The following is a 25,032-nucleotide window of genomic DNA, read 5'->3' as shown; positions in this document are numbered from 1 at the left end:
AGAAGAAAGAAGAGGAAAAAAGAAAGAAAAGGAAAAGAAGAAAGAAAAGAAGAGGAAAAGAAGAAAGAAAAGAAAAGGAAAAGAAGAAAGAGAAGGAATAGAAGAAAGAGAAAGAAGAGAAAGAAAAGAAGAAAGAAAAAGAAAAGAAGAAAGAGAAAGAAAAGAAGAAAGAGAAAGAAAAGAAGAAAGAAGAAAGAAAAGAAGAAAGAAGAGGAAAAGAAGAAGAAAAGAAGAGGAAAAGAAGCAAGAAGAGAAGAGGAAAAAGAAGAAAGAAGAGGAAAAGAAGAAGGAAGAAAGAAAAGAAGAAAGAAGAGGAAAAGAAGAGGAAAAGAAGAAAGAAACGAAGAGGAAAAGAAGAAGGGGAAAAGAAGAAAGAGAAGGAATAGAAAGAGGAAAAGAAGAAAGAAAAGAAGAAAGAAGAGGTAAAGAAGAAAGAGAAGGAATAGAAGAAAGAAAATAAGAGAAAGAAAAGAAGAAAGAAGAAAGAAAAGAAGAAAGAGGAAAAGAAGAGGAAAAGAAGAAAGAGAAGGAAAAGAAGAAGGAAGAAAGAAAGAAAAGAAGAAAGAAGAGGAAAAGAAGAAAGAAACGAAGAGGAAAAGAAGAAAGAAACGAAGAGGAAAAGAAGAAAGAAACGAAGAGGAAAAGAAGAAGGGGAAAAGAAGAAAGAGAAGGAATAGAAGGAGGAAAAGAAGAAGAAAGAAGAAGAAAGAAGAGGAAAAGAAGAAAGAAAAGAAAGAGGAAAATAAGAAAGAAGAGGGAAAGAAGAGGAAAAGAAGAAGAAAGAAGAGGAAAAGAAGCAGAAAAGAAGAGGAAAAGAAGCAGAAAAGAAGAGGAAAAGAAGCAAGAATAGAAAAGGAAAAGAAGAAGGAAGAAAGAAAAGAAGAAAGAAGAGGAAAAGAAGAAAGAAAAGAAGGGGAAAAGAAGCAAGAAAAGAAGAGGAAAAGAAGCAAGAAAAGAAGAGGAAAAGAAGAAAGAAAAGAAGAGGAAATGAAGAAAAGAAGAGGAAAAGAAGGAATAGAAGAAAGAAAAGAAGAAAGGGAAAAGAAGAAAGAGAAGGAATAGAAGAAAGAAATGAAGAGGAAAAGAAGAAAAAAAAAAGAGGAAAAGAAGAAAGAAAAGAAGAGGAAAAGAAGAAAGAAAAGAAGAGAAAAAGAAGAATAAAAAGAAGAGGAAAAGAAGAAAAGAAAGAAGAAGAGAAGAGGAAAAGAAGAGGAAAAGAAAAAAAGAAGACGAAAAGAATAAAGAGAAGGAATAGAAGAAAGAAAAGAATAAAGAGAAGGAAAAGAAGAAAGAAAAAAGAAAAGAAGAAAGAAAAGGAAAAGAAGAAAGAAAAGAAAAGGAAAAGAAGAAAGAAAAGAAAAGGAAAAGAAGAAAGAAAAGAAAAGGAAAAGAAGAAAGAAAAGAAAAGGAAAAGAAGAAAGAAAAGAAAAGGAAAAGAAGAAAGAAAAGAAAAGGAAAAGAAGAGGAAAAGAAGAAAGAAAAGAAGAGGAAAAGAAGAAAGAGAAGGAATAGAAGAAAGAAAAGAAGAAAGAGAAAGAAAAGAAGAAAGAAGAAATAAAAGAAGAAAGAAGAGGAAAAGAAGAAGAAAAGAGGAAAAGAAGAAGAAAAGAAGAGGAAAAGAAGCAAGAAAAGAAGAGGAAAAGAAGAAAGAGAAGGAAAAGAAGAAGGAAGAAAGAAAAGAAGAAAGAAGAGGAAAAGAAAAAAGAAGAGGAAAAGAAGAAAGAAAAGAAGGAGAAAAAGAAGAAAGAAGAGGAAAAGAAGAGGAAAAGAAGCAAGAAAAGAAGAGGAAAAGCAGCAAGAAAAGAAGAGGAAAAGCAGCAAGAAAAGAAGAGGAAAAGAAGAAAAGAAAGAAGAAGAGAAGAGGAAAAGAAGAAGAGGAAAAGAAAAAAAGAAGAGGAAAAGAATAAAGAGAAGGAATAGAAGAAAGAAAAGAAAAAAAAAGAAGGGAAACAAAAGAAGAAAGAGGAAAAAAGAAAGAAAAGGAAAAGAAGAAAGAAAAGAAGAGGAAAAGAAGAAAGAAAAGAAAAGGAAAAGAAGAAAGAGAAGGAATAGAAGAAAGAGAAAGAAGAGAAAGAAAAGAAGAAAGAAAAAGAAAAGAAGAAAGAGAAAGAAAAGAAGAAAGAGAAAGAAAAGAAGAAAGAAAAGAAGAAAGAAGAGGAAAAGAAGAAGAAAAGAAGAGGAAAAGAAGCAAGAAGAGAAGAGGAAAAAGAAGAAAGAAGAGGAAAAGAAGAAGGAAGAAAGAAAAGAAGAAAGAAGAGGAAAAGAAGAGGAAAAGAAGAAAGAAACGAAGAGGAAAAGAAGAAGGGGAAAAGAAGAAAGAGAAGGAATAGAAAGAGGAAAAGAAGAAAGAAAAGAAGAAAGAAGAGGTAAAGAAGAAAGAGAAGGAATAGAAGAAAGAAAATAAGAGAAAGAAAAGAAGAAAGAAGAAAGAAAAGAAGAAAGAGGAAAAGAAGAAAGAGAAGGAAAAGAAGAAGGAAGAAAGAAAGAAAAGAAGAAAGAAGAGGAAAAGAAGAAAGAAACGAAGAGGAAAAGAAGAAAGAAACGAAGAGGAAAAGAAGAAAGAAACGAAGAGGAAAAGAAGAAGGGGAAAAGAAGAAAGAGAAGGAATAGAAGGAGGAAAAGAAGAAGAAAGAAGAAGAAAGAAGAGGAAAAGAAGAAAGAAAAGAAAGAGGAAAATAAGAAAGAAGAGGGAAAGAAGAGGAAAAGAAGAAGAAAGAAGAGGAAAAGAAGCAGAAAAGAAGAGGAAAAGAAGCAGAAAAGAAGAGGAAAAGAAGCAAGAATAGAAAAGGAAAAGAAGAAGGAAGAAAGAAAAGAAGAAAGAAGAGGAAAAGAAGAAAGAAAAGAAGGGGAAAAGAAGCAAGAAAAGAAGAGGAAAAGAAGCAAGAAAAGAAGAGGAAAAGAAGAAAGAAAAGAAGAGGAAATGAAGAAAAGAAGAGGAAAAGAAGGAATAGAAGAAAGAAAAGAAGAAAGGGAAAAGAAGAAAGAGAAGGAATAGAAGAAAGAAATGAAGAGGAAAAGAAGAAAAAAAAAAGAGGAAAAGAAGAAAGAAAAGAAGAGGAAAAGAAGAAAGAAAAGAAGAGAAAAAGAAGAATAAAAAGAAGAGGAAAAGAAGAAAAGAAAGAAGAAGAGAAGAGGAAAAGAAGAGGAAAAGAAAAAAAGAAGACGAAAAGAATAAAGAGAAGGAATAGAAGAAAGAAAAGAATAAAGAGAAGGAAAAGAAGAAAGAAAAAAGAAAAGAAGAAAGAAAAGGAAAAGAAGAAAGAAAAGAAAAGGAAAAGAAGAAAGAAAAGAAAAGGAAAAGAAGAAAGAAAAGAAAAGGAAAAGAAGAAAGAAAAGAAAAGGAAAAGAAGAAAGAAAAGAAAAGGAAAAGAAGAAAGAAAAGAAAAGGAAAAGAAGAGGAAAAGAAGAAAGAAAAGAAGAGGAAAAGAAGAAAGAGAAGGAATAGAAGAAAGAAAAGAAGAAAGAGAAAGAAAAGAAGAAAGAAGAAATAAAAGAAGAAAGAAGAGGAAAAGAAGAAGAAAAGAGGAAAAGAAGAAGAAAAGAAGAGGAAAAGAAGCAAGAAAAGAAGAGGAAAAGAAGAAAGAGAAGGAAAAGAAGAAGGAAGAAAGAAAAGAAGAAAGAAGAGGAAAAGAAGAAAGAAGAGGAAAAGAAGAAAGAAAAGAAGGAGAAAAAGAAGAAAGAAGAGGCAAAGAAGAAGAAAGAAGAGGAAAAGAAGCAAGAAAAGAAGAGGAAAAGCAGCAAGAAAAAAAGAGGAAAAGAAGAAAAGAAAGAAGACAAGAGGAAAAGAAGAAGAGGAAAAGAAAAAAAGAAGAGGAAAAGAATAAAGAGAAGGAATAGAAGAAAGAAAAGAAAAAAAAGAAGGGAAAGAAAAAAGAAAAGAAGAAAGAAGAGGAAAAAAGAAAGAAAAGGAAAAGAAGAAAGAAAAGAAAAGGAAAAGAAGAAAGAAAAGAAGAGGAAAAGAAGAAAGAAAAGAAAAGGAAAAGAAGAAAGAAAAGAAAAGGAAAAGAAGAAAGAAAAGAAAAGGAAAATAGGAAAGAGAAGGAATAGAAGAAAGAAAAGAAGAAAGAGAAAGAAAAGAAGAGAAAGAAAGAAAAGAAGAAAGAAGAGGAAAAGAAGCAAGAAAAGAAGAGGAAAAGAAGAAAGAGAAGGAAAAGAAGAAGGAAGAAAGAAAAGAAGAAAGAAGAGCAAAAGAAGAAAGAAAAGAAGAGGAAAAGAAGAATGAAATGAAGAGGAAAAGAAGAAGGGGAAAAGAAGAAAGAGAAGGAATAGAAGGAGATAAAGAAGAAAGAAAAGAAGAAAGAAGAGGAAAAGAAGAAAGAAAAGGAGGAAAAGAAGGAGAAAAGAAGAGGAAAAGAAGAAAGAAGAGGAAAAGAAGAAGAAAAGAGGAAAAGAAGAATGAGAAGGAATAGAAGAAAGAAAAAAGAAAAGAAGAAAGAAAAGGAAAATAAAGAAAACAATAGGAAAAGAAGAGGAAAAGAAGAAAGAGAAGGAATAGAGAAGGAAAAGAAGAAAGAGAAGAAAGAGAAGAAAAAGAAGAAAGAAGAGAAAAATAATTGGAAAAGAAGATGAAAAGAAGAAAGAAAAGAAGAGGAAAAGAAGAAAGAAAAGAAGAGGAAAAGAAGAAAAGAAGAGGAAAAGAAGAAAGAAAAGAAGAGGAAAAGAAGAAAAGAAAAGGAAAAGAAGAAGAAAAAGAAGAAGAAAAGAAAGAAGAAAAGAAGAGGAAAAGAAGAAAGAGAAGGAATAGAAGAAAGGAAAGAAGAAAGCAACGGAAAAGAAGAAAGCAGAAGAAAAGAAGAAAGAAAAGAAGCGGAAAAGAAGAAAGAAGAGGAAAATAAGAAGAAAAGAAGAGGAAAAGAAGACAAAAAAGAAGAGGAAAAGAAGAAGAAAGAAGAGGAAAAGAAGAGGAAAATAAGGAGTAAAAGAAGACAGAAAAGAAGAGGAAAAGAAGAAAGAAGAGGAAAAGAAGGAGGAAAAGAAGAAAGAAAAGAAGAGGAAAAGAAGACAAAAAAGAAGAGGAAAAGAAGAAGAAAAGAAGAGGAAAAGAAGGAGTAAAAGAAGACAGAAAAGAAGAGGAAAAGAAGAAAGAAAAGAAGAAAGAAGAGGAAAAGAAGAGGAAAAGAAGGAGGAAAAGAAGACAGAAAAGAAGAGGAAAAGAAGACAGAAAAGAAGAGGAAAGAAGACAAAAAAGAAGAGGAAAAGAAGAAAGAAAAGAAGAGGAAAAGAAGAAAAAAAAGAAGAGGAAAAGAAGAAAAGAAAGAAGAGGAAAAGAAAAAAAAGAAGAAAAGAAGAGGAAAAGAAGAAGAGGAAAAGAATCAAGAAAAGTAGAAGATGAAAAGAAGAAAGAGAAGAAGAAAGCAGAGGAAAAGAAGAAAGAAGCAAAGAGGAAAAGAAGAAAGAAGAGGAAAAGAAGATGAAAAGAAGAGGAAAAGAAAAAAAGAAGAGGAAAAGAAAAAAAGAAGAGGAAAAGAAGAAAGAAGAGGAAAAGAAGAAAGAAGAGGAAAAGAAGAAAGAAGAGGAAAAGAAGAAAGAAGAGGAAAAGACGAAAGAAAAAAAAAAAAGAAAAAGAAGAAGAAAGAGGAAAAAAAGAAGGAGGAAAAGAAAAAGAAGAAGAAAGAGGAAGAAAAGAAAAAGAAGAAGAAAGAGGAAGAAAAGAAAAAGAAGAAGAGGAAGAAAGAGGAAGAAAAGAAAAAGAAGAAGAAAAGGAGAAGGAAGAAGAGGAGACATGTTTAAAAGCAAAACGTTAAAAATATTGGTTTTTTTTCAAAAAATAAAAAACGCACAAGCGATCAAATACCACAGAAAGAAAGCTCTATTTGTGGGAAAAGGACAAATTTCATTTGGGTGCAGCGTTGCATGACTGCACAATTGTCAGTTAAATTAACACAGCGCCATATCGCAAAACAGGGCCTGGTCAGGAGTGGGGGGATCCTCTGGAGGGCAAGTGGTTAAAGTGGTTGTAAAGGCTCAACGTTTTTTATCTTGAATACATGAAGTTAAAAACAGACTTGTGTACAGCAGCCCCCACTTCCCTGAGCCCCCCCTCATTCCAGGAATGGAGCCAAGCCATGCTGTGTGTGTGTAAATGGTCACACACAGCAGCAGCTCAGGAGTGAGCCTGCTCGAGTGCCCTCATATTCAGAAGAAGCCACGTGACAGTGGTGTAACGCGTGGAGCGCATTGACGTCATTTACGGGTGGAGCTCGGTGACGTGTTTCCGGTGACGCACTTCCGGTTTTTGCCAAACGTGATTTCCTATTACTCCCATAGGATATGGGGGAACCGCTTGTTAACTACTAGGAGCATGTGAGTTATTCGTCTGGTCTTTATATTTAATAATCGTTACATATTGCGCAATGGAGATCTCTCTTTTTGCTTAATCTTCCATGGTCCATGGATATATGGCTGAGTCATCTTATATAATAAGATTTTGAGTCGTGGGGACAAGATATATCCTGGTGTCGGTCTAGAACATCATTTAAATAAATGATCTGTGACCTCTAGGGGTCGAATGTTGGAGGTGAGGAGGCACTCTGGATATTTAGGATTGATGCACTGGAGTGACACCTTGGTCTGAGCACAATTTTGATGAAGAAGCACCTATTTATATCTTAATTTTCACAGAAGAATGATAGCATGATTTTGCACATGATGATATTAGATGTATATTGATTGCATTTTAACACTTGGCACTTTTTGAGATTATTCACTGTGATTTTTTATTATATTTATTAAGACATTATATATGTAAGTAAGCACTTGGTCACCCTTATTTAAGTCGTGTGTGCACATGTTTAACCAGTTTTTAGCCACTTGGGGGCAGACTGGTTTTATATGAATTATATATTTTTATTGTGTTTACACATATAATATTTATTAAGCACTAGTCACTTTCTTTTTTTGTTTTATATATATTTGTACAATATTTTGGTTTTGTGTATAGTACTATTATAGCAGAGCGCTTCATCCAATATTTAATATTTATGTTGTGTGCAAAACCAATGCACAGAGCAGGTAAGTATGACACATTTATTTTTCTTAATCTGCCTTTAATATCACTTTAAGGAACCCAAAGATATGGGTGGGGGTCCAGTCAGCAAAGCCCAACAGCAACACACGGCACAGTGGTAGAAACTGTGAGGCACTTTTAGTGCATTATCATAGCCAAGAATTTTATGGAGAAGACTGTGAATTCCTAAGATATGAGGGGTCTCCATTTACTAATCACCACCCATAATTAAAATATCCATTTTAGGTGGACTGACCCATAAAGCAGATTTATACAGTAATCTCCTCTTCTTGCCCAAATCTGAGTATAGCACATCCAGTATATTGGCACTTCTTATACAGAGCATACAATAAAGAGGCAATATGCCAATCAGGTCCAGACATATTGGCAGGAAAGGTTTCATGCAACTTAAAGGTTTGTTACAAGTTCCACACACTTTAGGGTCACAAATTCCCCCCCCCCCCCCCACCTGTGACAGCGGGCCAGGGATCTTCTCTCAGCGCTAGCTGTCACAATTTGAAAAGAATGCAGCCGTGTGGTCAGAATGTAAATTAATGAACTACAAGTATCAACAGTCTTTGCGTCTGACGGCTTGCAGTTCTTGAACTACCAGGGTGCTAGTGAGTGCTCTAGGCAGTTCATTGAGTCTTCCTGTCATCATGTAACTGCCTGTCCATATGAGGAACGAGCAGACAGATACAATGACAACCTGCAGGAGCCTGTCATTGCAACAGCGATCTGCTGATCACGGGGTGCAATGTTTTACATGCACCAAAACAAATAAATAAATGAATGAATGCACATTTGTTTTACCTGCAAAATAATTGCATGGGAAAGCTTGGGTTTCATCCTACCCCCCCCCCCCCCCCTCTTTACTGGTCAGCCACATAAAAATGCCAAAAGTAAGGCTGAGAATACAACAGCTCCAGTAAGGATGGCGAGTTGCACATCACATCAGCTGCCTCCATCTCTGGCATGCAGGTTTAACTCAAAGTTAAAGGATAAGTTAATCTTTGGGAACATGCAACATGTTCCCGGGGCCCGCTCTGCTGCATCTAGTCACAGCGAGCAGATCTTTCCCCTGATAGCGGTTACTATTTTTTTTTTTTTTCAATGAACTACCACGGAGCTGTTGAGCACTGTGGTAGTTCTTTGTCTCTTCCTGTCTGTCAGTGTGTATCATCTTGCCTGTATGAGGTAGGAGCACACAGATACACTGACAGGTCTACAGGAGTCCTGCATGGCACCTGTATCTGCTAATTGTGGGTGCAATGCTTTCTAGGCTCCAAGTAAAAAAATAAATAATAAATGCACATTTTTTTATCTGCAAAACAGAGTTAAAGAATAATTTCACCTTTTTTTTTAAAATGTATTTATGTGTTTTTTCCTGATAACCGATCTGCTCATTTCAACTTGCCCAGTGTAGCCACCCTGCCATAAACAGAGGTGACTAGTAAATTTAGTTCTGCCAGGTTGATCAATAGTCTTTTACTTGGCTCTCCCCTAAACTCAGTGTTGGTGTTCCTGGCTGCTGCTACTAGGAATCACTGACGCTTAGGGCAATAAACAAGGGAGCTGCAGCAATACTAGATTATAGATATTTATGTCAGTCTTGGTAAACCACAAGGAAAATCCTCAAGCTGCCTTGCCAGGTCAAGGAGCATACAGTACCCAAGCTGGAGAGCCAGGAAAAGAAGTCCTGTTGGAGGAAGATTGGAGTCTGCCCTCAGAGAGTGTGATGACGTTTTGAACCCATGTTGCTGGAGGTATCTCAATCCCTAATCCTCTCTCTCTTATGAGCCAGAGCAGAATACTATAAAATACTAAAGTGCTAGGTGCCCTTCATCACTGTAACTCTCCACTGCGGCCATGGATCCACCCTGGGGTAATATCAGCCCACCTCTGTGCTGGAGGTTTTTCCTTTTCTAGCCAGGAGGAGTCACTACACCAATTTAGGATGATCAATAACAGTTTTTTAGATCAGGGGTATTGAATTAAAATTCAAGAAGTCCGGTCACTAAAATTTTCTTCTGGCCGAGGTCCAAATAGAGTGTGCCCATCAGTGCACCCCCTTACACTAAGTGTCGCCATCAGAGTGCAACTTTACATCATGTATTCCCATCACATTAGGTGTGCCCATCAGAGTGCCCCCTTTACAACAGGTGTCCCCATCACAGTGCCACCTTACATCAGGTATTCCCGTCAGAGTGCCCCCTTTCACTCAGAGTACCCCTTTAAATCATATTCCCCATCAGAGTGCCCCTTTCCACAGTATGTGCCCGTCAGAGTGCCCCCTTAACATAACATGGGCCCGTCAAAGTGCCCCCTTAACATAACATGGGGCCATCAGAGTGCCCCCTTAACATAACATGGGGCCGTCAGAGTGCACCCTTAACATAAAATAAGGGGCACTCTGATGGGCACATTTATAGTAAGGGGCACTCTGATGGGCACATTTATAGTAAGGGGCACTCTGATGGGCACATTTATAGTAAGGGGCACTCTGATGGGCACATTTATAGTAAGGGGCACTCTGATGGGCACATTTATAGTAAGGGGCACTCTGATGGGTACATTTATATTAAGGGGCACTCTGATGGGCACATTTATAGTAAGGGGCACTCTGATGGGCACATTCTATGTTGTGTCCATCACAGTGCACCTTAACATTAAATGTGCCCATCAGCATGACTCTAACATTAAATGTGCCCATCAGAGTGCCCCTGTAAGACTACACCCTACCTTAAGGGCAGACAGGAGCTGTGTCAGGATCCTTGCTGAAGAATGCTTGTGTACAGGCAGGGAGAGGGAGCCGGAGAGACAGTGAGCTGCAAGGGGCGGGGCGCACACACGTGATGTCATGTTGCTGTGAGGACCGCCCTGCTCAGCGGCAGATCTGTCATTGCAGGCTGGCGGTCCAGAAGGGAGCATTTTGGGGCCGTTCTCGGACTGTGGTCCGCCATTTAGTGACCGCTGGTTTAGATACTGAGCAAGTCTATTGTAGCTAACACGAATAGCATTTTGTTTGTTCACCACAAACTAGAAGAAAAACTACAGCAGCCAGTGGGAAAGGTCTAAATTTAATAAAATTAAACACTGCACACAGAAATCATGACTACGTACATGAAGGTGCACAGAGCAGCAATGCAGGATGGATGGATGGATGGATGGAATGAGTCTGTTGGCGACTTTTACTGCAGTGATCAGGAGGGAAGGAGGATGGGGATTCTGAGGTCATGGAGCTTCATCCCACTGGGCACAGCATTCATGGTTCCCAGGTAGTGACATGGAGTCTTGCGCTCCATCTGTTGGAAAAGAGAAGAAGAATGAACAAATTGAATTGACTGCAGGAGGACATGACACAAAAAAGAAGAGGATTGGAGCGGTTTGCCTTAAAAAAAAGTACAACCTTACATCACTTTAAATTTATCCTGTATGTTGATTAAAAAAAGAGAAAATCAATGTTTCCTGTAATCCCTCACCCTTTCCCAACAATTCCCCCCCTTCAACAAGCACCAGCATGACTTCACAAACACCACTCCTTCGGGGCTTTACTTTCATTTCCAACTGAACAGATTGGCTGAGGAGCAAAAACCAGGAAAGTATTTGCATTTGTGGAGGTTGGCATTATGGTGAACCTGTCGCTTTATCCTGAATGTGCAGATTAATTTAACCTTCATGCGTTTACTTTGCAAGGAAGAATGAAGGTTGAATTTTATCAAAGAGAACCTGTCACCCAAACACCATGGAGAGACCCATCCTGTGCACAGACCCAATACACAGCTTATTAGTATAAAATTATGGATGTACTACAAGCCACAATGTTAATGCTGCTCCCTGGGCAATTCACAGGCTGTATTTTATTAAATATTAGACCATCCTAAAAGCGTGGTCTTTCACGGGGCTAGGAAATGCACAGTTGAATAGGGACCCATCCATCTTTCAAAACAGCTCTTAAATTTACCCATATATTAGAAACAATGTGAAACCCCCCGGAAAAGCAATTGGCTGGAAAAAGACATTTGATATACCGTATTTTTTGCTCCATAAGATGCATTACCCCCCCAAAAAAAAAAAATGGAGAAAAATGTCTGTGCATCTTATGGAGCGAATATGGAGCAGCCGGTCTGGTATTCCTGCTGCCGCCGTGTCAGAATACCTGGCCGGCCACTCGGCTCTTCTCTGCAGCAGAGCCCTTACCTGTTCCTCGGTCCAGAGCTCTACAGTCTTCTCTCCCAGCACCGGCATCTTTAGTGTGGGCACCAGGCTGTGACAGCCGGGTGCCCACTGCGCATGCATGAGAAGTGTTGCTCTCTGTGAGTGGTCCAGCAGTCTTCTGGGACCTGTCAGTGTCCCAGAAGACGGGGAGGGAGGACAACTCAGTGCAAGTGGGAGTGGGTACCTGCTACCCCTCCCTCCCCAAAGGTCCGCAGTCTCTGCTCATCCCCTGTACTGTGTCCGCAGTCTCTGCTCATCCCCTGTACTGTGTCACCAGTCTCTGCTCATCCCCTGTACTGTGTCAGCAGTCTCTGCTCATCCCCTGTACTGTGTCAGCAGTCTTTGCTCATCCCCTGTACTGTGACCGCAGTCTCTGCTCATCCCCTGTACTGTGACCGCAGTCTCTGCTCATCCCCTGTACTGTGACCGCAGTCTCTGCTCATCCCCTGTACTGTGACCGCAGTCTCTGCTCATCCCCTGTACTGTGACCGCAGTCTCTGCTCATCCCCTGTACTGTGACCGCAGTCTCTGCTCATCCCCTGTACTGTGACCGCAGTCTCTGCTCATCCCCTCTACTGTGTTCGCAGTCTCTGGTCATCTCCTGTACTGTGTCTGCAGTCTCTTGTCATCTCCTGTACTGTGTCCGCAGTCTCTGGTCATCTCCTGTACTGTGTCTGCAGTCTCTGGTCATCTCCTGTACTGTGTCTGCAGTCTCCGGTCATCTCCTGTAGTTTGTCCGCAGTCTCTGGTCATCTCCTGTACTATGTCCGCAGTCTCTGGTCATCTCCTGTAGTATGTCCGCAGTCTCTGGTCATCTCCTGTATTATGTCTGCAGTCCATTGGGTCAAAATATTTTTTTTCTTGTTTTCCTCCTCTAAAACCTAGGTGCATCTTATGGAGCAAAAAATACGGTATATCCACCTGTGTCTGTCTGGGTCTCTTCCCTGCCGAGTAACCACCAGCTTATCACTGACCATTCCTGCAAACTTCCAGGAATCTAAAAAAAAAAAAACAAAAAAAAAAACCACTTAGCTTAACACTTAACACAAAAAACATAGCTGGTGTCAGTGAAAGGAATAGTCCATCACTGATGGGAGGAATAATACCTCATTGTTGGTCAGAGGGAGGAATACACCCTGTTCCAAATTATTATGCAAATTCTATTTAAGTGTCACAAAGATTAAATATTTTGTTTTTCAGTTTAACTCATGGATGGCATTGTGTGTCAGGGCTCTTTTGATCACTGAACACAATCTCGGACACCTGTGATAATTAGATTAGCAGGTGAGCCCAATTTAAGGAAACACTACTGAAGGAGGGCGTTCCACATTATTAAGCAGAGCACCGTTTTCAAGCAATATGGGGAAGAAAAAGGATCTCTCTGCTGCCAAAAAGAGTGAAATAGTTCAATGCCTTGGACAAGGTATCAAAACATTCGATATTTCACGAAAACTTAAGCGTGATCATCGCACTATTAAGAGATTTGTGGCTGATTCAGAGCACAGACGGGTTCGTGCAGATAAAGGCACATTGAGGAAGATTTCTGCCAGATCCATGCATCGGATCAAGAGAGCAGCTGCTAAAATACCATTACATAGCAGCAAACAGATATTTGAAGCTGCTTGTGCCTCTGGAGTCCCACGGACAACAAGGTGTAGAGTCCTCCAGAGTCTTGCAACTGTGCATAAACCTTCTATTCGGCCACCACTAACCAATGCTCACAAGCAGAAACAGCTGCATTGGGCAGAAAAATGCATGAAGACTAATTTTCAAACAGTCCTGTTCACTGATGAGTGTCGTGCAACCCTGGATGGTCCAAATGGATGGAGTAGTGGATGGTTGGTGGACGGCCACCCTGTTCCAACAAGGCTGCGACGTCAGCAAGGCGGTGGTGGAGTCATGTTTTGGGCCGGAATCATGGGAACAGAGCTAGTCGGCGCCTTTAGGGTCCCCGAAGGTGTAAAAATGACCTCTGCAAAGTATGTGGAGTTTATGACTGACCACTTTCTTCCCTGGTACAGAAGGAAGAACTATGCTTTCCGTAATAAAATCATCTTCATGCATGACAATGCACCATCTCATGCTGCAAAGAATACCTCTGCATCAATGGCTGCTATGGGGATAAAAGGAGAGAAAGTCATGGTGTGGCCTCCATCCTCCCCTGACCTCAATCCTATTGAGAACCTTTGGAGTTGGATCTGTGTTTAACAGATGAGGCTGAGCGCTCCTTACGTTGGACTCGCCAGAAGTGGTATTGCAAAGCTAACAAACCAGACTCTATGTTGGCCCGTAGATTGCATTCTTTTGCGCAACACCCTAAACCGATATCTTTACGTACTCGTCACAATACCCTTACGAGCAACCCAGTAACGGTTTTAGAGGAGTTCCGGCACAGACTAGCTAAACTTTACTCTGATCCCACCCGGGCTGACCCTCAGTCTATTTCTGACTTCTTATCTAGTTTGTCATTACCTACTTTAACACCGGCCCATAAGGATCTGATGGATCGCAATATCCAAGTATCTGAAGTTTTGCAATGTATAGCGGAACTGAAAACAGGCAAACGCCCAGGTCCTGATGGATACACGGCACTATATTATAAGAAATTGGCTGATGTGCTCGCTCCCCACCTTGCCGCTATGTTTAATGCGGTGAAGGGAGGTTCAAATTTTTCCCCGGACTCTTTAACTGCTAATGTAGTTATGATCCCTAAACCGGACCGAGATCATTCTTCCTGGGCTAATTATAGGCCTATCTCTCTTACCAATATCGATATGAAGATTCTTACTAAGATTTTGGCTACTCGATTGAATTCCTTCCTTTCTCGTCTGATTAAAAAGGATCAGGTGGGATTTGTTCCCCATAGGCAGGCCGGAGATGCCATTAGACGTATTTTACAATTGCAACATTTGGCCCATACTCGTAAAATCGATATGATGCTCTTATCCTTGGACATCAACAAGGCTTTTGACACTTTATCCTGGCCGTATCTCCTGTCGGTCCTCCATCGTTTTGGCTTCGGTCCTTCCTTCTTGCGATGGATCTCTTCACTATATACATCCCCTCAAGCGAAGCTTAGATACTACGGATTTGAGTCTTCTACGTTCTCGGTTGCTAGAGGTACTAGGCAGGGCTGCCCGCTTTCCCCTTTACTTTTTATCTTAGCCCTGGAACCGTTGGCAGAAGCAATCCGTGTACATCCTGATATTAAGGGAATCGATGTGGCGGGCTCCCAACATAAATTATCGTTGTTTGCGGATGACATATTATTGTCAATCTCGAATCCGGGGATTACTTTGCCTAATTTACTAGCAGTTCTTGATTCTTTTGCCACCCTCTCAGGTTTACACGTCAATCCAGCTAAATCAAGAGCTATGTCAGTTACCCTCCCACCATCACTTCTGACTACTTTGAAGCAAACGTTCCCCTTCCAATGGCTTTCGGCCTTACCATATCTAGGAATTAAGCTTACCCCGACATATGATGGACTGTATCAGGCTAACTTTCCCACTGTTTTTCATGAGTTGACTGAGCTTTTGTCCTCTTGGTCCCATTTCCCGTTATCATGGTTTGGCAGAATTAATGCAATCCGTATGACCTACCTTCCTAAACTATTATACCTATTTCGTGTTCTGCCAGTTTCAGTACCTTCGCATATATTGCGTATACATCAGCGAAAACTTTTGTCCTTTATTTGGGGCTCCTCTCGACCTAGAATTAGCAAGCACATTTTATTTGCGCGGCGGAATGCGGGCGGGTTATCTGTTCCAAATCTCCAGTCCTATTATTTGGCGGCTAACATTGCCCCTTTAGCTCATATTCATGCTTCTCACCATTTCCCCCTGTGGGCTGTAGTAGATATGATGGACTCTCACCCGATACCGCTCCCCTCCTTGCCCTGGCTCCCTAATGCTCAGCGTCCATCTAATCTTAGCCCAACGCTGACACTTTCGCTTCGTCTTTGGGATTCTATAAAATACTCCGCTGGCCTTATCTCTCCTCATCTGCCTCTGCTACGTCTATTGCATAACCCATTATTCCCTCCGGGTAAGGATAACCCTAGACAGTTTGTCTGGTGGCAGACACATGGTTTTTATGATATTCATTCACTCCTATCCCCCACCAGAATAATTACCTTTGACACTTTGCGTTCTTCTTATAACATTCCCCTCCGAGAACATTTTGGTTATCTTCAACTTCGTCACTTTATTCATACTCTAATACGTACGCATCCAGGACCTTACCGTTTATCCCCTTTTGAAAGCCAGTGTAGACATAGACCTCATGCTCCAGGTCTGATCTCCCTGATTTATTCTTCCATTATGTCATATAGAACCCCTCCGGTTCGTTCCTACCATCAGCGTTGGCAGTCGGAATTAGGGGGAACCCTGGATCAACAAGACTGGCAGCTCATGACCCAAACATTATCTAAGTGTTCCAGGAATGTTATTATTCTTGAGAATGCCTACAAAATTCTATACCGATGGTATTATACGCCTGCCCGTCTAGCTAGTTTTATTCCTACCTATTCCCCGGTTTGTTTTCGGGGATGTCAGCAATTAGGTACCATGGCACATATCTGGTGGACTTGTCCTAAGGTAAGCAGGTTGTGGATTAGGGTGTATGCCCTCCTCCGCACTATTCTTCATACAGACATTAAGCGTAATCCATATGAAGCGCTTCTATTTAAACCACCAGAGGGCCTTCTCCGCTCTGAACGGCAACTGGCATCACATTTATTTATGGCAACTAAGTTGACGATTGCGAGGGCTTGGAAGACTCCTGTTCTTAGCTTTGAGGCTGTCAAAAACCGGATGAACTTCATAATGGTCAATGAAAAACTGACGGCCATATTATTGGATACCCATACAAAATTTCTGCAGATATGGCGTCCCTGGCTGGACGTAGCCCAGCCCTCGAGATTCGACCAGTCCCTTCTATCGATATGAGGATGGATTCTGCTGTGATCCCCCCGGGGCCCCTCCCTCTCCCCCCTTTTTTTTTTTTTTTTTTTGTTGTGTGTCTGTGTGTGTTGTCCATGTCTCTCTACTATTTGTCTTTTTCTACTCTTCTGTTTACTCTGCTCTTAAACATAATTTACGGATTGTACCTCCTGTTCTCTACGCTGCATTCGTAAGGCTATTTATGCAATCTAGATTTCTTTTTAAATTCTAGGTCATGAATATGTGCTGTTTTTTGATGCGGCCTTTTCTCGGGCCTTTCCTGTTTATTATAATGTTGATATAGCAATACTTCCCTTTGGAGTTTACATTATCATTGCCCACAAAGGTCTGTTGCCCGTTCTCTCCCAACCTCCCTCCCCATCCCCTCCCTCCGGGCACCTATGTAAACTTTTCCGATTTTGCCTTTATTGATGCATGCCTTGCACCAGCTTCCCTTCATTTATTGTACTATGTAAATGTTGGTCATTGAATTTTTGTTACGATTGTCTGTTCATCTTTGCTTATTTTTCAATAAAGCTTTTTGTAAAAGAGAACCTTTGGAGCATCCTCAAGCAAAAGATCTATGAGGGTGGGAGGCAGTTTACATCCAAACAGTAGCTCTGGGAGGCTATTCTGACATCTTGCAAACAAATTCAAGCAGAAACTGTCCAAAAACTCACAAGTTCAATGGATGCAAGACTTGTAAAGCTGCTATCAAATAAAGGGTCCCATGTTAAAATGTAACGTGACCTGTTAAAATGTTGTTAAAAGTTTGATTGAAATAGCTTTTGATTTCAGTAAATATGCTGCAAACACAAGAAACTACAATTTTCAGTTCTTTACAACCTATAAAGTGTTTTGAAACTTACTGTGCGGAATAATTTGGAACAGCGCATTGTAAGTGTTTTAGGTTTCAAAAAAATCCTGTTATCATTAGGAGGTTTGTTCAATCAAATTTGAATTGTACTCTTAATAGTTGATAACATGAGAATTATGCCGACTGTTATTTACATCAATTATTTAGGTAAATGAGAAAAATATCATTTGCATAATAATTTGGAAGTCCAAAGGGCTAGATAAAGGCAAGTAAAGGACTGGATATGGCCCTCGAGCAGCAGTTTGGAGACCACTGGTCTAGGGAGTAGTGATGGACGAATTGGAAAGCACTTAAATGTGTTCAACAATTCACAGGATAAAGTAATATTTGAGCAGGTAAAGACTTAACAACTGGGACTTCTAACCTGCCCAACTGACTGTAGGTTGGGAGATCAGGGCACACTCACTCAACATCATAAAGCAACTGGAAATGACAGGATTCTCCCAATTAAGTCTTCTTAAATGTAACCCATTGGAATTCTGCACCACAATCCTTTTGCAGGGTTTTAACACTGAAACACTGACAATCCCTGTTATTTCCCCACCCTCCCCAATAACTGGCCCTACAGCCACTGCTTATTTTTAGTCAGGAGCAAAATAGAAGTATCATCGCCCATGCCATGTATGAATGCGAATTCACCCTGCACTGCAATATGGTAAATGTCTGCAAGCAATATCCATCTGTACTATCGCCCATGCCATGTATGAATGCGAATTCACCCTGCACTGCTATATGGTAAATGTCTGCAAGCAATATCCATCTGTACTATCGCCCATGCCATGTATGAATGCGAATTCACCCTGCACTGCTATATGGTAAATGTCTGCAAGCAATATCCATCTGTACTATCGCCCATGCCATGTATGAATGCGAATTCACCCTGCACTGCTATATGGTAATCTATACTGCTTTTAAAATCCACCTCTAACTGAAGCCGATTCATGGCTATCAATGTTCTTGGTAATTCTTACTGCTTCCCAAATCTTTACGGCTACGTTCACACTAGCTTTGTCAGCAGGCGTCAGACAGGAGTTTGGGAAGTGTTTTTAACGTTTCTCAAACACCTATGAATATTCTGCACATGGCAGCACACAGTGCTGTTCACACTGAAGCGTTGCGTCGCCGCAAAACTGACGCCTCATGTTGAGTCAGGAGGAGTTGAAACCTCCCATTCAAGTCTATGGTGACGCTCCTCAAACGCCTGGGCGTTTGTGGAGCATTAATACCATTAAACTTCATTATAGGTGTTTGTGGTGCGGTTTTAATGCTTGGTAAATGCCTCAAAAACGCTTCCCAAATGCCTGTCAAACACTATAGGAGCGTTTGGCAAGAGTTAGAGATAAGTCAAGTGTGAACGAGCTCTAACTCTGTCCATATTACTGTGGTGTTTATTTTGCTCTTATTGTCTTACCCAAATTTATGAGTTGATCCTAATCTTTACAACTCTGCCCTCCTGCAGTCTTTTTGTCCTCCTTTGGTGTGAGAAATTTGCCCTGCTAGCCATGTGTCTCTCCTATGCATTCCTCATTGATTAATTGGCAATACCCCCACCCAACTCAGTAAAAATTTAGACCTTCCTTAGGGGAGGCACAGCCAGAGGCAGCACAGCCATGGGTAGCATTGGCAACTATCATCTTGGATTAAGTATTGAGCATTGCACTTTGGCTCTGCACTTCAGCAAAACCACAGCAGACGACTTCAAATACTAAACAGACTACAGGTGACCTGTTTCCTCTTCCACTCTTTCATCTCTTACCCAGTCTGCTTCTTCATCTCACCACTCTGTAACATGCACTCCCTACTCCTCCTTCTCACAGTTGTATCCTCTCTCTTCAAACTCTCTCTCCTACACCCCTCTTCTCCACCCCACAACTCATATATATCACCCTCACTCCTACCTTCACCTTATTACTGTACTCATCAACTCCTGCTAATTCTGAACTCACATCCTAATAAAACCTCCAGGACACTGGGACCTGTCCCTCCATATAAGTCACACTCCCATATTACCTCTCTCACCCTTCTGCATCTCCTAACATCTGGGAGACATTTCCCAAATCCTGGGCCACCATCTTTCTCATTTGACCAACACACCTTATCCTCGAACTGCGGCCGCAATCCACACAATCTGGTTACTATTCCTCTTCTTTCTAGAACCAGCCTCCCCTTTTCCTGTGCCCTTTGGAATGTCTGCTCTGTCTGTAACAAACTCACTTCTGTCCATGACCTTTGAATCACTAACTCCTTTAACCTACTTGCAACTATGTAAGGGTGTGACGCATGGATGAATACTGACATCTAATGTTAAACTATATTGTGCCTGTAATATGCTCTTTGGTCAGTAGATGGCAGCAAAGTACAAGAATCGATTTTGTAGTGACTTTTGCTAAGACAAGATAAATGCTTATTTACCCTATAAAGTTTCATGAATACTAATTTAGGGGCCGAGTAGGACCCTCAGAAGGGTCATAGTGAACTGTAAATGCAGGTTTGAGGCTGCAATTAAGAAATGACTTACTGCATCACAAACTCTGAGGAGGAAGTGGAGTCTGGGTCTGGCTTTTGGATGCTGAGGACTTCTGGAGAATCTGTGTGGGGCCTGGAAGAGGATTTACGGCTCACAGTGGAATCTGGCAAGGGCACCTAAGGAAGATCCACAACGAGGCCAGGAAACAAGTGACTGTGTGGTCTGGTTCCGGAGTGGGTCAGGAGAAAACACCAAGAGCCTGGCAGGGAACCGTAAGTGCGGCTTTGCCGCAGCACATCGCACCACACGTGGTCAGTGACATTTTATATATACCAGAAAGTTACAAGAGACATACTCCACTTTCCTTTGGATTACAAATAGTATTGCGCAATACTTAGGGTGCACCCCAACGTTATATCTTGCTCAGGAACATTCAGGCGCAGCCAGGCTGCTTTCTGGACATTGGGGAAAAGTCCGCAAGTACGGGGTTAGTGTTAGACAGTATTATTCTTACTGTATGGTTATGCGCTGTTATCATTCTGTTTACGTATGCTCAACTACATGATCACTATAACTCTTCAGTAAACGTAATTGTGGCATCGTGTACCCTCTGAATCTGTGGGCCCAGCCCTCGGTTTTCCTTCAACTACAGAAACCTGGCTTCATGAATCTGACTTTCCCTCTCCTGCTGCCCTTTCCCATGGTGGTCTCCTCTGGACTCACTCTTACAGGTCTAGTGGATGGAAAGGAGGTGGAGTTGGAATCCTCCTATCCCCTCAAAGCACTTTTCAGGACCTCCCTCTCCTCATTTGAAGTTCACTGTATACGTCTATTCTCTCCAATTTCTTTAAGAATTGCTGTGATCTATCAGCCTCCTGAACCGGTATCACGCTTCCTTGTTGACTTCTCTGCCTGGCTGCCTTACTTTTTCTCTTCTCAAATTCCCACAATCATTCTTGGTGACTTAAACATCCCTGCTTATCTTAAAACTCCTGCTACCTCTAAACTTCTGAGCCTAACCACTTCTATTGACTAAAACAATGGACACATGCTTCTACTCACTCTAATGGGAACTGCCTCAACCTTGTATTCTCCTACCTATGCACTTGTCAGGGATGCGGGTGTGACCAGAAGTGTGTGGACTGACACAGGGAAACGCAGGCTTCAGATATGGTATAAATAAGACAATTTATTAAGACTAACAATACAAATATAAACGCAGTGCACCAAACACCAAGCTAACACAAATTCATACAACAAGGTAAAACAAACCCAAACCTAAACTGATATAGATACACAGGTACATACACATATAGAGCACAACGTAGCCAGGCAGGCCGTGTCGATAACTATCGGGCAGGTAGGTACAGGAGGAGCAGGCGGAGAGTAGTCAGGTCACGAGCCGGGTACAGCAACTAACGGACAGGTAGGTACAGGGGGTCAGGCAGAGAATGGTCAGGGTCACAAGCCAGGGATCAAACAGGAGAAGTCAGCAGAAGTCAGGATTAGGCAGGGTCGGCAACAAGTCAGGCAGAAACAGGAACAGGAATGCAGGTTACAAGATACAGGGGCCCATGGAAAAACACACACCAAGGCACAGACTGCAGGTCTGGCCATCCCTTAAATACACCACCTGCAATCAGCCCCAGGTGATGGCTAATTGCCGAAGTGAACCTCTGGTTGTTGAGAGCACCCGCTGGCCAGCCCTGGTACTGCAGCCCACAAGGCAGGTGAGTCCCACCACTATTGGCAAGTCCATTCCTGACAGCACTCTTTGCAACCTCACCAACTTTTTTCCGATCTCTGATCACTCCGTTATTAGCCTCACTCTCTCCTTGGCTTCCAACTACCAGTTACCGGTAGAAACCTTCGTTATCTTAACCCTTCTCTTCTTTTTTTCGGCAACAGATTGTCTCTATGACAAAATCTCAGCCCTGTCCTGTCCCAACCTGGCCACTTCTGTCTACAACAGTTCACTGTCATCCACTGTGGACACATTGGCCCCCCTCACTACACACAGACCTAGGCCCTAACCGCTACAGCCCTGGCAAAAAGACAATACCAGATGCCTCAAAAAATGTAGCCATGCTCTTGAGCGTTTATGGCATACGACTAAGCCCCAGCAAGACTTCAATCAATATAAATCTGCCTTTCAAAAATACAATTCCTGTCTCCACACTGCCAAACAGACCTATTTTATCACTCTCATTAACACCCTCTCACGCAATCCCCATCAACTCTTTTCTCCATTTAACTCTACTTCATCCTTTACCTCCAGCCGCTAACTCACTCACTGCCCAGGAGATCGCTAATCACTTCAAAAATAAGATTGATACAATTAGTGACGAGATCTCTACTGTACAGATATCTCCCTCACCCTACACTCCTTGTCTACCTGCACAATCTATACTTCCCTTGGTTAACCCAGCTACTATAGAGGAGGTTGGTAAACGTTTCTAAAGCCTACCTAACCACCTGCCCCCTGGACCCTGTTCCCTTGCAAATACTTCGGTCATCCTCTGGCTCTATTCTTCACTCTTTAACTCGTATCGTCAGTCTCTCCCTTTCTACTGGCATCTTCCCCAACTCTCTAAAACATGTGCTAGTCGCCCCCATTCTTAAAAAGGCCTCACTGAACCCCAGCAATCTTAGCAACCTAAGACCCATCTGCTTACTCCCTTTTGCCTCCAAACTCCTTGAATGTCTAGTCTACAACCAGCTGAGCTGCCACCTTATTGAGAATAACCTTCTCGTTCCCCTTCAGTCTGGATTTCACCCACAACACTCCACAGAAACTGCTCTCCTAAAACTCACAAACGACTTACTAACCGCGAAAACCAATGGTCACTATTCCGTACTCTTGCTCTAGGACCTCTGTGCTGCCTTTGACACAGTTGGCCACCCCCTCCTCCTCAAAAAAACTCTATTTACTTGGTCTTGGTGACTGTACTCTCCGTTGGTTCAAATCTTACCTATCTCACCGCACCTTCAGTGTCACTTACAACTATACTTTCTCCTCTCCTACTCCTCTCACTGTCGGGGTCCCCCAAGGTTCTGTCCTTGGACCTCTCCTAATCTCGATCTACACTTCTTCCTTGGGTCAGCTGATAGCTTCCCATGGTTTCCAATACCATGTCTATGCTGATGACACACAAATCTACCTCTCTACTCCTCAGCTCACCACCTCAATTCCCTCACGTATTAACGATTTACTAACAGACATATCAGAGACAAATCAGACTGGATGTCACACCACTTCCTAAAACTCAACCTATCCAAAACCATTTCTCAGTCAGGATCAATAGCACCACTATCAACCCATCCCTGAATGCCAAAGTGCTAGGGGTAACCCTGGATTCTGAAATATCCTGTCAGGCCCACATCCAATCCCTGTCCAAATCATGCCGCCTCAACCTCCGCAACATCTCCAGAATACGCCCCTTATTAACAAAATGATGCCACAATGCTCCTAATTCACTCTCTGATTATCAGTACAATTTGCACTGTTGTCATTACAGTGCAAATTCTGAAATATCCTGTCAGGCCCACATCCAATCCCTGTCCAAATCATGCCGCCTCAACCTCCGCAACATCTCCAGAATACGCCCCTTATTAACAAAATGATGCCACAATGCTCCTAATTCACTCTCTGATTATCAGTACAATTTGCACTGTTGTCATTACAGTTACAAATTGTATTGTAACTGTAATGTCAACCTTCATTTTGTATAGCGCTGCGCAAACTGTTGGCACTATATAAATCCTGTATAATAATAATAATAATCAGAGAATCTGTCATTCAATAACATTTTGTTGGGGTGGTTACTGCACTAGCTATTGAGTCACAGAATAAATCCACAACACTTGCAGTCAGGACACCGGTACACCACGATCCAAACATATCAACAAACTTACCTTGAACACATCCTAGTTGTGGTCCAGCGTGAAAAGCACCAGCAAGTCAGACGTTCCCTTGGACAGATTCTTGGGGACGACAATTGCTCCAGAGAACTTTCTCTTTACAGTCATTCCGTTTTCACTTTGACAACAAAAATAAACATATTAGTTATCTGGAAGAGCATCAACCCCAGCACTGCCCTCATATTCTACCATGGACAGGAATACAATCAGTTTGATTTAAAATTCCAAACACTTGACTTCTTATGAACAGTTTTCATATTTCCATTGTCTTTAGGATGTATTTGGGTGCATTTATTTTACATTACAATTTAAAGAAGGATCGAAGTCTACACTCAGAAACCTGCAAGTTTAAAGGATAAGTTCACCTATTGTAAAAAAAAAAAAAATAATAAATGCACGTGTTTTTTGCAAGCACCAAAAATGTGCATTTATTATTATTTTACATTGCATTCTGTAAAGTATTGCACCTGTGATCATCAGATTGTGGGTGCAATGCCAGGTTCCAGCAGGCTCACAATAAGCTGTCTGCCCGTACCTGGGCAGAAACGGGTGTGGAAATTTTTGAAAAAACTACTTGTTCAGGGACTAAATCGGTCTCCAGGTCTACTTGTCCTGACTAAAAAATAAATATATTTTAACCAAAACACTATTTAAATCTGAGGTGCTTTATGGACTGTCTGGGGCTTTTAAAAAAAAAAAAAAAAAAAAAGGGACTTTATGGCGAATTAAACGTTTAATATTTTTAACATTGCACTCTATATCTCCTCCTCCCCTCCCTGCCTGTCTCCGGCACCGTACCCGGGGACTAGCAGGGAGGGAAGAGACCTTGCAGTGTAATGAGCACTGATTGGCTGCTCCTCAGAAAATGGGAGTGTTGGACTTATCCTTTATCACTTTCACTGCCAGAGCCATTTTTGCGTTTTTTGTGCACATTTAAAAAATCATTTAAGGCCTGATTACACAAAACTCTTAAACATTATATATTTTGTGAAAGCAGAGACCCTAGAAAATAAAATGGCAGCAGTTCCAATTTTATATGTCACATGATATTATCACAAAGATCTATGAAACTTAAAATTTCAGTAAAAAATCCACTTAATTTAATTTCAGGGCACAAAACGCAATAAATTATCAGATTTTCTTGTAAAATATAAAAGATGAGATTGCATCGAGTAAACAGATATCCAACATGTCAAACCTTAAATTTGAATGCACGCGTGAAAAAGGTCCCAAACTTCAGTTCCCTATATTTTCTATAGGTGACGCTTTTAAAGCTCCTTATAGGTCATCAGTTTAGCGTTACATAGGAGGACTGGTACTAGAATTATCGCTCTCATTCTGGTGTGCACGGCGATATAGAACATGTGTATCGCACTTGACGTTTTGATGTGTAGGCGCCCCAGCGCATGCTTTTACATTTGTGTGTGCGTACATATGTGGGGGTGAGGGGCATTATATGCTAGGGTGTAACTTACATTTTTAAGAAATAAATTTTTTTTTTTTTTGTTAAATCACATAGGGGACAAAAAGTCCCCTATGTGATGATTTTGGGTGACAGATTCTCTATTTTGAGACATCCAGGATCTAAAAGACCCTGCAT

General features: G+C 40.9%; 1 long non-coding RNA gene across 4 annotated transcripts in view; it reads right to left on the bottom strand.

Annotated features, from left to right (window-relative positions):
- Window positions 1-10,067: 10,067 nt before the first annotated feature.
- The window catches only part of LOC149444995 (uncharacterized), a 31,788-nt gene continuing 16,823 nt past the window's right edge, over window positions 10,068-25,032 (bottom strand). For 2 of the 4 annotated variants that reach the window (XR_016306478.1, XR_016306479.1), the window contains exons 6-7: window positions 23,427-23,550; window positions 10,068-10,311 (exon numbers count right to left, since the gene is read on the bottom strand). This is a non-coding gene — a long non-coding RNA (uncharacterized LOC149444995). Of the gene's footprint in view, window positions 10,312-12,145; window positions 12,222-23,426; window positions 23,551-25,032 lie in introns of all 4 variants that reach the window. The other 2 variants (XR_016306480.1, XR_016306481.1) reach the window with 2 other exon arrangements.

This window comes from Staurois parvus, unplaced genomic scaffold (assembly GCF_062004578.1).
Source record: "Staurois parvus isolate SC_StPar_1 unplaced genomic scaffold, SC_StPar_1.0 ptg000752l, whole genome shotgun sequence".
Lineage (NCBI taxonomy): Eukaryota > Metazoa > Chordata > Amphibia > Anura > Ranidae > Staurois > Staurois parvus.
Note: the sequence above shows the minus strand (reverse complement) of the source record. Positions and strands in the feature narration are given on the sequence as shown.